General features: G+C 41.0%; 1 pseudogene; it reads left to right on the plus strand.

Moving 5' to 3' along the window:
* Positions 1 to 7,918: 7,918 nt before the first annotated feature.
* LOC147321000 (uncharacterized) lies at positions 7,919 to 10,213 on the plus strand (annotated as a pseudogene).
* The last annotated feature ends 2,859 nt before the right edge of the window (positions 10,214 to 13,072 follow it).

Genomic DNA, 13,072 nt, shown 5'->3' on the forward strand with positions numbered 1-13,072 from the left:
TCAGGGTTAAACTGGGGTTTCCATTGTTAAAGACTTCTCACTGGGGTACTTTTGCCATGGCAACCTGTGCTAGAAACTCTAGTTCACTGGTTATATTTGAGATGAGAGATCAACAAATGTGAAATCACCTCCGACTGACTCGTCAGTTCAATAGCACCACTATTCTTGGAAGATCCCACTGACCTGTGTTTGCAGGTGTGCAGAGAGTAAGACAGTGTAAAGTCTTTGAATTTCCCCAATGAGCATCTCAAGAAATAAAGACTCTCAAAAATAATTTCACCACAACTTTACTGTTTGACAAGCACTATAATTAAAACTGTTTCATGCACATCTAAACATTAGTTTAATAGAATGTCTTCTTTGTCTTAACGATAGAGCACTGATACTCTGTTACCTCGATTTTATTGATTTTGATTTTATTGCACATCTTTTACAGTCTGACTAATCAAAGTGCTAAAGGCACACAGGTACTCATACAGCACTTTTAAAAGTACCTCAGTGCTTTTAGCAGCTCTGATGCTCACAGATTATCCATGTCTGTGATTGTTCACATGCAGCCAACTGCACTCCTTTCATGTAAATGTACTTGTAGCTAGGATGCTACACTTTGGATTAACTTATTCCAGTTTCTGATGTTAGGGTAAGTGAGGTCAGAAAATGCAAAGATACCCCTCAGTATGTTGCTTCATGATCCTGCCCATAGATAATTTTTTAGCAACACAGTGGCTTGAATGAAGCGCCAACCAGTTATAAGCAGAGATTGGGCAGTAACGATGGATAATATGGAGTGCGGGAGAGAGTATGACCGTGGAGTGTTTAAAGTGTGGAAGTGCTGACATTACTTTGAGTTTGATTCCGTAAAAAGTGACAAAAACTGTGCACTCTGCATGGGGAAAAAAACAGAAAATAGATTTAAGAATGGCAGGACTTAGTGGTGCTGAGTCTTTGATTTTATTTATTTTTTGCTGCGTTTTACTTGCATTTATTTGAAAGAGTGAGTGTAAACACAATTTTTTTTTTTATTTTATATGTTGGAATATGCAGAAAATAGATTTGAATGTTAAATAAATTTCTTCAAGTCAAAGACTGTTGCATATAATTAAATTTTTGCTTGATGCATAAAGTTAAAAGATTAAAACTAATAAAACAAGTTTTTAAGAGAGACTTTTTCATTTAATTCAATTTTATATGACGGATTATGCAGAAAAAATAGAATTGGGCTGAAAGGTCTATTGCTTTATTAGGGATTCAGGTTGTACATGTTTTTAAAACGTAACTAAGTAATAAAGTAACTAATTACTTTTGAAAATAAGTTATGAGTAAAATAATGGGATTACTTTCTTGGAGAAGTAATCAGTAATTAGTAACTAATTACTAACTAACTTGACCAACACTGGTCATATGAACCCATTTTTTGCAGACATATACAATTAAATAAAAGGCACTGACAACAATGTTGTTGGCACGCTCGACTGGGTTGCATTGCTCATAGTGTATTAGACGAACATCTTTAATTTTGTTCTGGCAGATGTTAATTAGCTTAGCTTAACAGAGTCAGAATTGCCAGGGCTTACATAGTTTAATATTATATTCAGATCAAATTTTTGACCATTTTGATATTTCTCAGATCTTTGAAGCAGCTCAATATCCACTTTTACTTGGACTGGTTCTTATATAGCACTTTACATGAACAACATGCACTTTACAATATGTCTCATTTACTCATTCTTACATGCACTTTTTTCTACATATACAGTGGGGCAAAAAAGTATTTAGTCAGCCACCGATTGTGCAAGTTCCCCCACCTAAAATGATGACAGAGGTCAGTAATTTGCACCAGAGGTACACTTCAACTGTGAGAGACAGAATGTGAAAAAATAGATTTGTAAAGAATTTATTAGTAAATCAGGGTGGAAAATAAGTATTTGGTCAATAACAAAAATACAACTCAATACTTTGTAACATAACCTTTGTTGGCAATAACAGAGGTCAAACGTTTACTATAGGTCTTTACCAGGTTTGCACACACAGTAGCTGGTATTTTGGCCCATTCCTCCATGCAGATCTTCTCGAGAGCAGTGATGTTTTGGGGCTGTCGCCGAGCAACACGGACTTTCAACTCCCGCCACAGATTTTCTATGGGGTTGAGGTCTGGAGACTGGCTAGGCCACTCCAGGACTTTCAAATGCTTCTTACGGAGCCACTCCTTTGTTGCCCGGGCGGTGTGTTTTGGATCATTGTCATGTTGGAAGACCCAGCCTCGTTTCATCTTCAAAGTTCTCACTGATGGAAGGAGGTTTTGGCTCAAAATCTCACGATACATGGCCCCATTTATTCTGTCCTTAACACGGATCAGTCGTCCTGTCCCCTTGGCAGAAGAACAGCCCCATAGCATGATGTTTCCACCCCCATGCTTCACAGTAGGTATGGTGTTCTTGGGATGCAACTCAGTATTCTTCTTCCTCCAAACACGACGAGTTGAGTTTATACCAAAAAGTTCTACTTTGGTTTCATCTGACCACATGACATTCTCCCAATCCTCTGCTGTATCATCCATGTGCTCTCTGGCAAACTTCAGACGGGCCTGGACATGCACTGGCTTCAGCAGCGGAACACGTCTGGCACTGCGGGATTTGATTCCCTGCCGTTGTAGTGTGTTACTGATGGTGACCTTTGTTACTTTGGTCCCAGCTCTCTGCAGGTCATTCACCAGGTCCCCCCGTGTGGTTCTGGGATCTTTGCTCACCGTTCTCATGATCATTTTGACCCCACGGGATGAGATCTTGCGTGGAGCCCCAGATCGAGGGAGATTATCAGTGGTCTTATATGTCTTCCATTTTCTGATGATTGCTCCCACAGTTGATTTTTTCACACCAAGCTGCTTGCCTATTGTAGATTCACTCTTCCCAGTCTGGTGCAGGTCTACAATACTTTTCCTGGTGTCCTTCGAAAGCTCTTTGGTCTTGGCCATGGCGGAGTTTGGAGTCTGACTGTTTGAGGCTGTGGACAGGTGTCTTTTATACAGATGATGAGTTCAAACAGGTGCCATTCATACAGGTAACGAGTGGGGGACAGAAAAGCTTCTTACAGAAGACGTTACAGGTCTGTGAGAGCCAGAGATTTTCCTTGTTTGAGGTGACCAAATACTTATTTTCCACCCTAATTTACGAATAAATTCTTTACAAATCCTACCATGTGGATTCATGGATTTTTTTTTTCACATTCTGTCTCTCACAGTTGAAGTGTACCTCTGGTGCAAATTACTGACCTCTGTCATCATTTTAAGTGGGGGAACTTGCACAATCGGTGGCTGACTATCGCTGACTATCGCTGGCAACAGCACCGCCTACAACTGCAAAGCTCTCCAGCGAGTAGTGCGGTGCTCTGAACGGATAATTGGAGGTGAGCTTCCCTCCCTCCAAGACATCTACAGGAAGCGGTGCCTGAGGAAAGCGGGGAGGATCATCAAGGACTCCAGTCACCCCAGCCATAAACTGTTCAGACTGCTTCCATCAGGAAGGAGGTTCTGCAGCATCCGGTCCCGTACCAGCAGACTGAGAGACAGCTTCTTCCATCAGGCCATCAGACTGCTGAACACTTCATAGACACCTCAGCTTCACTACTGGAACTTTAACATTATGCACTCCATACTGTACAGTAACGCCACTGTTTTGCACATGTCTCACTCTGTATATTTTATTTTATATATTTTATTTATTGTTTACTCTATTTAATTTGTAAAATATGTGTACACACACACACACACACACACACACACACACACACACACACGTAAAAAAATATTTAGTATACACATCCAGAAATGCATATACTATTATATATTGTACATATATTTATTAGTTTCAGATGTAGCCATTCTTGTATTTTGCTTGTTTACATTATTGTATTTTGCACAACTCTGTTGCTTGTGAAGCTCGCACACAAGAATTTCACTCACATGTGCTGTACCAATGTACCTGCACATGTGATGTGACAATAAAAGTGATTTGATTTGATTTGACTAAATACTTTTTTGCCCCACTGTATATGTTTTCTATCTTACATTTACACACACATTCATAAGCCGATGAATGGGTCAGTATCTTGCCCAAGGATACTTGGGGAAAGTTGGTGAACTGAACCAGCAACTTTTCGAATGGCAGATAATCTGCTCCTTCCAGAAGCTTAATGTTAGCCTGCTACATCCAGTCCAAAACCAGTTATAATGTGTGTTTGGGATAATCATCCTGCATGAACACCCAAGTGTGTCCAAGTTTCATACATCTAGTTGTTGATTTGAAGTGGCTTTCACTATTTCATCTATTATGTGCAATGTGCAAGTAACACTGGCAGTAAAACAGCCCCTGAGCATGACACTACCACCACCATGCTTAATAGCTGGTACAGTGTTTTCAGGTATGAACATTTACTCCTACAAACATACCTCTTGTCACTGTGGCCAAATAGCTCTTTATCTCATCTGCTTATAAAACCTTTCTCCAGAAGGCCTTTGGCTTCTCCATGTGGACTATCATCATGTTTATGCTTGGCAAAGAAAAACTACTAATTGTAGTCAAGCAAGATCACTAATAAGAAGTTCACAGTCCTTTGCGTCGTCAAGTTAAAGATTTAACTGTGTATGTATATAGATATATATTTGTATATTTGTATATTTGAGTCTGTATGCATTAGAGAAAATCCAAAATAAATTCAGGCTTGTACATCCATCTTTAATGACTCACTAAAGTCATTAAAGATGGATGCTGAATTACCATGACATTCATGCCCATGAGAGTACGTAAACCTCTAAACAACTGTGTTTTAATGGTTAAAATGACCAAATGTTTGGCTAAAATGTGATTCATGTATTACATAAAGTGTCACTTTAACATCAAAATATAAATGTACTGATTACTCTGTACTACTCTGATGAATTCACAGTGAATTCCTAACAGTCAGGGTTTGTTTTTTATTTATTTTACAGTCATTCTTATTTCTTTGTCACTTCCGTGCTTTTAAAAAAAAATCTAAAATATGTGGTTTCTAGGTGTGTAATATTTTAAATAGTTATGCAGAAAAACACACATATGACCCTACACAACATTTCATTATCCTTGCCACGCCTATGGGCCAAGTCCTTTATACCTCACTCAAAGGTTAGGTACAGTAGTTCTGCAGCTACTGCTCCACTATTGTAGACATGATAAGAGTATAAAATGCTTTATCAGCTTTCTTTCTGTGTGCCTTACCCATACAGAGAACTTTTTAGAACAAGAATAATATGCATGTTCTGCTCAAATACAGTATAAAAGACAGGAGCTGGCCTAAAAGTGCTTTCTGCAGCGTAATATCATAATTAAGGAGGAGCAGGACAGAATCGTATGCACCTGAACCTCATTTGTCATCTAGCAGATGGTTCTTTTTTCTTCCGAGCTAAATAACTGAAGTCAAATCTAGTTTTAAAGATGCAGATGTATGTGAAATAGCTACTTCTCCTATAGGCACACATGTGCACAGATCACTTTAATAGACCGAAAAAGCAAAAGACTATGATCACCTCAGTTAATGTTGCAGCAGCACATCGGCACAGGGTGGTGAAATCTGACAGACTTGCAGGCAGTTTGTTTGCCTCACACCCATGTGACTTAGAAACACAGCTGAGCAATGTTTGATTACTGATGCCAGATAATATTATCACTGCATTATGGGCTTTGTTAGTGCACTCAATCTCCATAAATGTACAGGGCACAGGAACAGAAGAAAATATTAAACTACAACTAATCAAAACAGCCGATCAAGTCTGTGAATAATTAAGTTAAACTACAGTGTACTGTATATAAAAGATCGCTTCCAGAACCACAGAACTATGATAAAATAACTCATAGCAGGTCATCTGATTGACTTTTTCCTTGAGGCTGCACTTGTTGTAATTTGACACCATATGCATGAACTTGAATTTAGTTTAATTTAATTTAAATCCACAAAGGAAAAACCAATTCCTGGACCTGGACCTGGACTTCCAGGTCAGTACAACCTCCACTGCTCACCCTCTGGTTTCCTCTTGGCCTGTTTGCCAAGAAGACAGAATCAAGTAAGAACTTACGTCAAACAATTTTAAAGAATTATTAATCACTTTGTTTGTCCAGATATTAGCCTTGCTCTGACTAGCCTCTCCTCTCTGGCAGAATCCCAGCTCCAAAAATTTCTGACCTGTTGCATTTCTTGGTTCCCAAGCTTTGGGTGTGATAACCTGTTTATTTGCAACAAAATCTGTTAACTGGTCTTCTTTTGGCTCCAGTGTTTTGTTGGCAGTATGACAGAATATTTACAGATAGAATAAAAGTTGTAAACAAATATTAAAGTAGTGTTTTTAACTCCTTCAGTCAACCAAATGGATTTTCCAGATGTGCTAATTTGCTTTATCAAGCCCATAATAGTTGTAGTCCAGTCTTCTGAAATCTTCTACATCATACAGGTCGGCCAAAGCAGTGTTTTAGAGAAATAATGGAAACAGACAACCTTTACAGGATAGAATACTATTCCAAGAGCAAGAATAGAGATCAGTTTACTTTGTGATTTTTTAAAACTGATGACTATTTTTCCACAACCAGGAAGAAAACCGCATTGTTCCTCTTGAATCTGAGGTTACCCTGGCATTTCCTAAGGAGTGTGATCTCCCTGTAGCTGGAACACATCCTCCACAGGGGAACTGTCACCCCAGTTTGCCAATCCATAGGCACTGCCCCAGACTCCCCACGAAATTGCAGACACGTGTTAGCCAGGATAGCCCAATAACATTCAGAAACTTGAGGAATTCAGGGTGACTCTTGTGAAACACTGGACCAACTCTTCATCCTCTCAAGTATAATTGAGAGTGAGTGGGAGTTTGGTGGACTTGGAGAAGAGGGGGTCCTTTGGGAGTATGGGATGTCTGGCCCAATGCTACACCCCATTATGTCCATGTAGAGCTTGGTTTGTATTGGTTTGCAGAAAGTCTGATCTTTTTTTTCTGGTGGGTTTTGGACTCCTTCAGGGGTTCCCTGTCATTGATTCTGTTCATACTTTTTATGGACAGAATATTGACTTACTACCCAAAGTGGAAGAGTTTAAGTATCTCAGGTTCTTGTTCACGAGTGTGGGGAGAGTGGAGTGTGAGACTGTCGGATGGATTGGGGTGGCTGTATGATCTGTTGTGGTGAAGAGAAAGGTGAGCATAAAAGTGAAACTGTTGATGTATCTGTCAGTCTACGTTGTCCACCCTCACCTGTGTTCATGAGCTCTAGGTGACCAAAAGAACAAAATCACGAATAGAAGCGGTAGAGTTTCCTTTGTAGGGTGGGTGAGTTCTCCCTTAGAGACAGGGTCATGAGCTCGGCCATTTGAGAGGGATTTGGAGAGCCGCTGCTCCTCCACATCGAAAGGAGCCTTTTACGGTAGTTTGACAAGGATGACAAGGATGCCTCGTGGACTCAATCGGTATTCCAGGCATGTCCTACTGCGAGGAGGCCCCAGGGCAGACCCAGGACTCACTCCAGGGATTATATCTCTGTTTCCCCTTGGATAAGCTGGGAGGTGGCCAGGGTGAGAGAGAGGCTGAACCTGGATATGTGGCAGAAGATGGATGGATGGATGCGTGGGTTACTATTTTCACTTGCTTGTACTGACATCATGAACATGACAGTAAAACCAAATAAATACATAAATTACATAAACCTTTTTTGTTTATTTTTTTAAATTAACTTAATGATCGCCAAACATGGCGGCGTGAAGAGGAGTGTTTTTTCGAGCTCTCGGCACTAGAAAGATATAAAGCATTTTTACAACACCTATTTGACGTCTTTCTAACTTTCGAGACTTTTTTGAAGATCAGCGCACTAAACCTGTGGTGGCTCGTCATTTGCGACCTCTCGAAAACCCATAAGTTGATGTTTTTGAACCGTAGCGGTGAGTGAGAGGAAGGACGCTAGCATCAACTAGCTAGCCGGTCGTCACGGCAAAGCTACAAGAGCGTCTCTCAGCATGGGCCCGAAAAAAGTTCTGTCAGCCGAGGAAGGAGACGATATTAAGAAGTCGCTGGAGTTTATGACAGAGGAGATTTCTACTGTCAAACTGCAGCAGAAAGCCATCCTGGACCTGGTCGAGGAAGTTAAGGCTCTCCGCATCCAGAACGCCGAGAAGGATCGGCGGCTGGCGTACCTGGAGAACAGAGTGGCGGATTTGGAGCAGTACACCCGGATGAACGATGTTATCATCACGGGGCTTCGCATCAAACCCCGGTCATACGCCCGGGCGGTCGCCACTGACAATGTAGGAGGGCCAGGAGAGGAAGATGTCAACTCCACGGAGCATCAAGTGGTTACCTTTCTACGGTCCAAAGGTGTGGAAGTGGATTATAACAACATTGAGGCTTGCCACCCTCTACCCCGAAAAAATGACAGTAACAAACCAGCCATCATTGTGAGATTTGCAAACAGAAAACAGCACTGTTAAAACAAGGAAAGAAACTGAAAGGATCCGATGTCTTCATGAACGAACATCTGATAAAAAGAAATGCGGACATTGCCAGGAAAGCACGTTACTTGAAGAAACAGGGAAAAATTCAAAATACATGGACCACCAACTGCAAAGTATTCATTAAACTCAATGGAACACCGGAACAAGCCAAAGTGTTGGTCATCAGAAATATGGAAGAGCTGGACAAATACTGAGGTCAACTTACTCTGGAGGTATGAATACACATGTGACGTGACACACAACACAACACATGGCACAGTCCAAAAGAACTTCATCTGCATCCGGCAACAATATCAACATGACTCATTGGAATTCTCTTTATGATAATCTGGAACTGAGAACATTTCGATACACAGACCATAATGTTCTAGACTTAGAAAAGGATATAGACCCGGAAAATAATTTCTTCTACAACATCAGCTGTAACTGCTGCTACTTCACTGATGAACAGTTTAAGCACACCATCAACACGGAAAATAAATTATCAATAATCCATTTTAATAGCAGAAGTCTGTATGCCAACTTCAACAATATAAAGGAATATCTAAATGAGTTGACAAATCCATTTGGAATTATTGCCATTTCTGAAACATGGATCAATGCGGAGAAAGGAATGGACTTTGGACTGGAGGGATATGAAGTGAATTTTGTAAATAGAAGGAACAAGAGTGGAGGGGGAGTAGCTGTGTATGTGGATAAAAACCTAAACTACAAGGTGGTAGAAAGTATGACAACTGTAATTGATAATTTACTAGAATGTATAACAATTGAAATTTATAAGGAAAAAGAAAAAAAATGTAATAATTAGCTGTATATATAGAACACCTGGCTCTAGTATTCAAGTATTTAATGACTTCATAGAGGAAATATTCTCTAAAACAAATCAAAAAGTTATGTTTATCTGTGGTGATTTTAATATTGACCTGTTGAATCCAAAAAAGCATAAAATGACCGACGAATTCCTAAACACTATGTACAGTTTGAGTTTACATCCTAAAATAACCAGGCCTAGCAGAATTACACCACATTGTGCCACCTTACTTGACAATATTTTCACTAACAATATGGAAAACAACATTGTGAGCGGATTATTAATTAATGACATCAGTGATCACCTACCAGTTTTTGCAGTTTATGACACTAATTATAAGAAAAATCAGCATGAAGAACAACTGAGATACAGACGTGTAAGGACAGAAGAAACTATGACTGCATTTAAGAACGATCTATTAAATCAGGACTGGGACAATGTGTACAAAGAAGCTGATATTGATATTGCATATGGCATATTTTTAAGAATATTCATGGAGTTGTACGATAAAAACTGTCCAACAATAAAATACAACAGAAAGCACAAATATTCAGATAGACCATGGCTCACTAAGGGTTTACAAAATGCATGTAAAAAGAAAAATACACTCTATAGGGAATACCTAAAACAAAGAACAAAAGATGCTGAAAATAAATATAAAAAATACAAAAATAAGTTGACCAATATTATACGTGTATGTAGAAAGGAGTATTATAGTAAAATATTGAACAACAATAAACATAATATGAAAGGAATATGGGATGTTTTAAACGGTATCATTAAAAATAATTCTGGACAACAAAGTTATCCACAATACTTTATCGATAATGGCAATATTATGGAAAACACTGCTGATAAGGTCAACAGCTTTAATCATTATTTTGTAAATATTGGACCAAACAAACAAATTCCTGAGTCACTGCCATCAGTAGACTGTAGTGAAAACCTGATTGATAGGAACCCTAACTCAATGTTCCTCACATCAGTGCAGGAAAAAGAAATAATTGACATTGTACACATGTGTAAATATAAAACATCTACTGATTGTAATGATATTGACATGAAAATCGTCAAGAAGGTCATTGAAGGAATTGTAGGACCTCTAACATATATTTGCAACTTATCATTTCAGACGGGAAAAGTGCCAAACAAAATGAAAATAGCTAAATTTGTGCCGCTGTATAAAACCGGGGATAGACGCCACTTCACAAATTACAGGCCTGTTTCTTTACTACCACAATTCTCCAAAATCCTAGAAAACCTGTTTAATAAACGATTAGACAAATTCTTAGATAAATATAAATTACTCTCTGACAGTCAATATGGATTCAGATCAAAAAGATCAACATCTCTGGCATTAATCGAATCAATTGAGGAGATTACGAATGCTATAGATCAGAAACAGTATGCAGCTGGAGTATTTCTGGATCTCAAGAAAGCATTCGACACAATCAATCATGACATATTAATTAATAAACTGGAACGGTATGGGATTAGGGGGGTTGTACTGCAATGGGTGAAAAATTATTTAAGTGACCGGAAACAATTTGTGAAGCTGGGTGTCCATTCCTCATCATGCTTGGACATTGCTTGTGGTGTTCCACAAGGCTCTGTACTGGGTCCAAAATTATTTATTATTTATATAAATGATATTTGTAAGGCATCTGATATATTAAAATTAGTATTATTTGCAGATGACACAAATATTTTTTGTTCTGGGGGGAATCTAAAGGAGCTGCTGGATACAATTACTTCAGAAATGTGCAAAATTAAAAAATGGTTTAACAGGAACAAACTATCGCTAAATCTAAGTAAAACTAAAATTATCTTATTTGGGAATTCCCTTAGAAATGCACAAGTCCCTTTTTTAAGATGGCGCCGGTGAGGTCGGCTGCCGTCACGACTGCTCCGACGACTTTTTCTTTGTCTTTGTTTTTTAAGTTAGTTTTCAGCGTTTCTAAATCGGCAAAATCATCACCATTGGGTACATTAGGTATGACAGTGACACTCTTGTTTCTATTGGTATACAATGTACTCACAATTCGAAGTTTTTAACTCCGGATCCGAGCTGGCCGAGTGAGATCTCGAGGGAGAACAAAGGGAAGCGGCGGCGGCCTAGAGGGAAGCGAGCCGGCGTCAGGAACAGGCTGAGAGCTCGTGCACACCGCATACCTCTGCCTAGCATCCTGCTCGCCAACGTCCAGTCACTGGAGAACAAGCTTGACGACCTCAGGGCCAGGATAAAGTTCCAGAGAGACATTCGGGACTGCAATCTCCTCTGCTTCACCGAGACATGGCTGAACCCAGCGGTGCCGGACCACGCCATCCAGCCGGCCGAGTTCTTCTCGGTTCACCGCATGGACAGGACACGGGACTCGGGGAAGTCAAGGGGAGGCGGCGTGTGTTTAATGGTGAACAACAACTGGTGCAACAGTGCGAACGTTGTTCCTCTCACACGCTCCTGCACACCAAATCTGGAACTACTGTCCATCATGTGTCGTCCTTTTTATCTACCTCGGGAATTTACATCGGTCATTGTAAGTGCCGTTTATATTCCACCACAAGCGGACACGGTCACCGCCTTATGCGAGCTGCATGAGGCACTCACACAGCACCAGACACAACACCGGGACGCTGCGCTTATTGTGACGGGGGACTTTAATAGCGCCAACCTCAAACGCGCAGCGCCGAACTTTTATCAACACATCACCTGCCCCACCAGGGGTGAAAGGACACTGGACCACTGCTACACTACGGTCAAGGACGGCTACAAGGCACAATCCCGCCCTCCGTTTGGCAAATCTGATCACGCCGCCATCTTCCTCATGCCAAAATATAAACAAAGGCTGAAACAGGAAGTTCCGGTTCAGAGGAAGGTCACGCGCTGGACGGATCAATCGGTGGCCGCGTTACAGGACGCACTCGATGACGCAGACTGGGGCATGTTCAGAAACAGCTCCGACGATGACGTCAACGTGTTTACGGAAGCGGTTGTGGGATTCATCGGGAAACTAGCGGATGATACCGTGGAGACAAAGACTATCACAACGTTTCCCAACCAGAAGCCGTGGGTGGATAAAACCATCCGCGACGCTCTGAGATCCCGCACCGCTGCCTACAACACGGGACTCAAGACGGGGGACATGGACCCGTACAAAGCCGCGTCATATAACGTGCGGAGGGCGGTGAAAGAGGCGAAGCAGCGCTACGGGAGGAAACTAGAGTCACAACTCCAACAGAGTGACTCTAGGAGCCTGTGGCGGGGACTAAGGACAATAACGGACTATAAAACACCAACAACCGGTATGACGAACGCGGCCGTGACTTTGGCAGACGAGCTGAACACTTTCTATGCTCGCTTCGAGGCTGCAACTAAGGTCTCCAACAATGCTAGTGTTAGCGGCGCTAACGGCTGCAGACAGGAAGATACTGCCAGCACCGGAAACGTGCTCGTCATCTCCGAGCATGAAGTAAGGAGAGCCTTCAAAAGAGTGAACACCAGGAAAGCAGCAGGACCAGACGGCATCCCAGGTCGTATCCTAAGAGACTGCGCATACCAGCTAGCTCCTGTGTTCACTGAGATATTCAACATCTCTTTATCTCAGTCGGTGATCCCCACATGCTTCAAAGAGTCCATCATTGTTCCTGTCCCGAAGAAACCCCACCCTGCTTCTCTCAATGACTATCGCCCTGTAGCCCTCACCTCAGTAGTGATGAAGTGCTTTGAACGCCTGGTCAGAGACTTCA

Source organism: Aulonocara sp. 'chitande type north' Nkhata Bay, linkage group LG10, assembly GCF_057382095.1.
Source record: "Aulonocara sp. 'chitande type north' Nkhata Bay isolate Kocher_YH1m ecotype deep benthic linkage group LG10, A_spYH_male_GT1.1, whole genome shotgun sequence".
Taxonomy (NCBI): domain Eukaryota; kingdom Metazoa; phylum Chordata; class Actinopteri; order Cichliformes; family Cichlidae; genus Aulonocara; species Aulonocara sp. 'chitande type north' Nkhata Bay.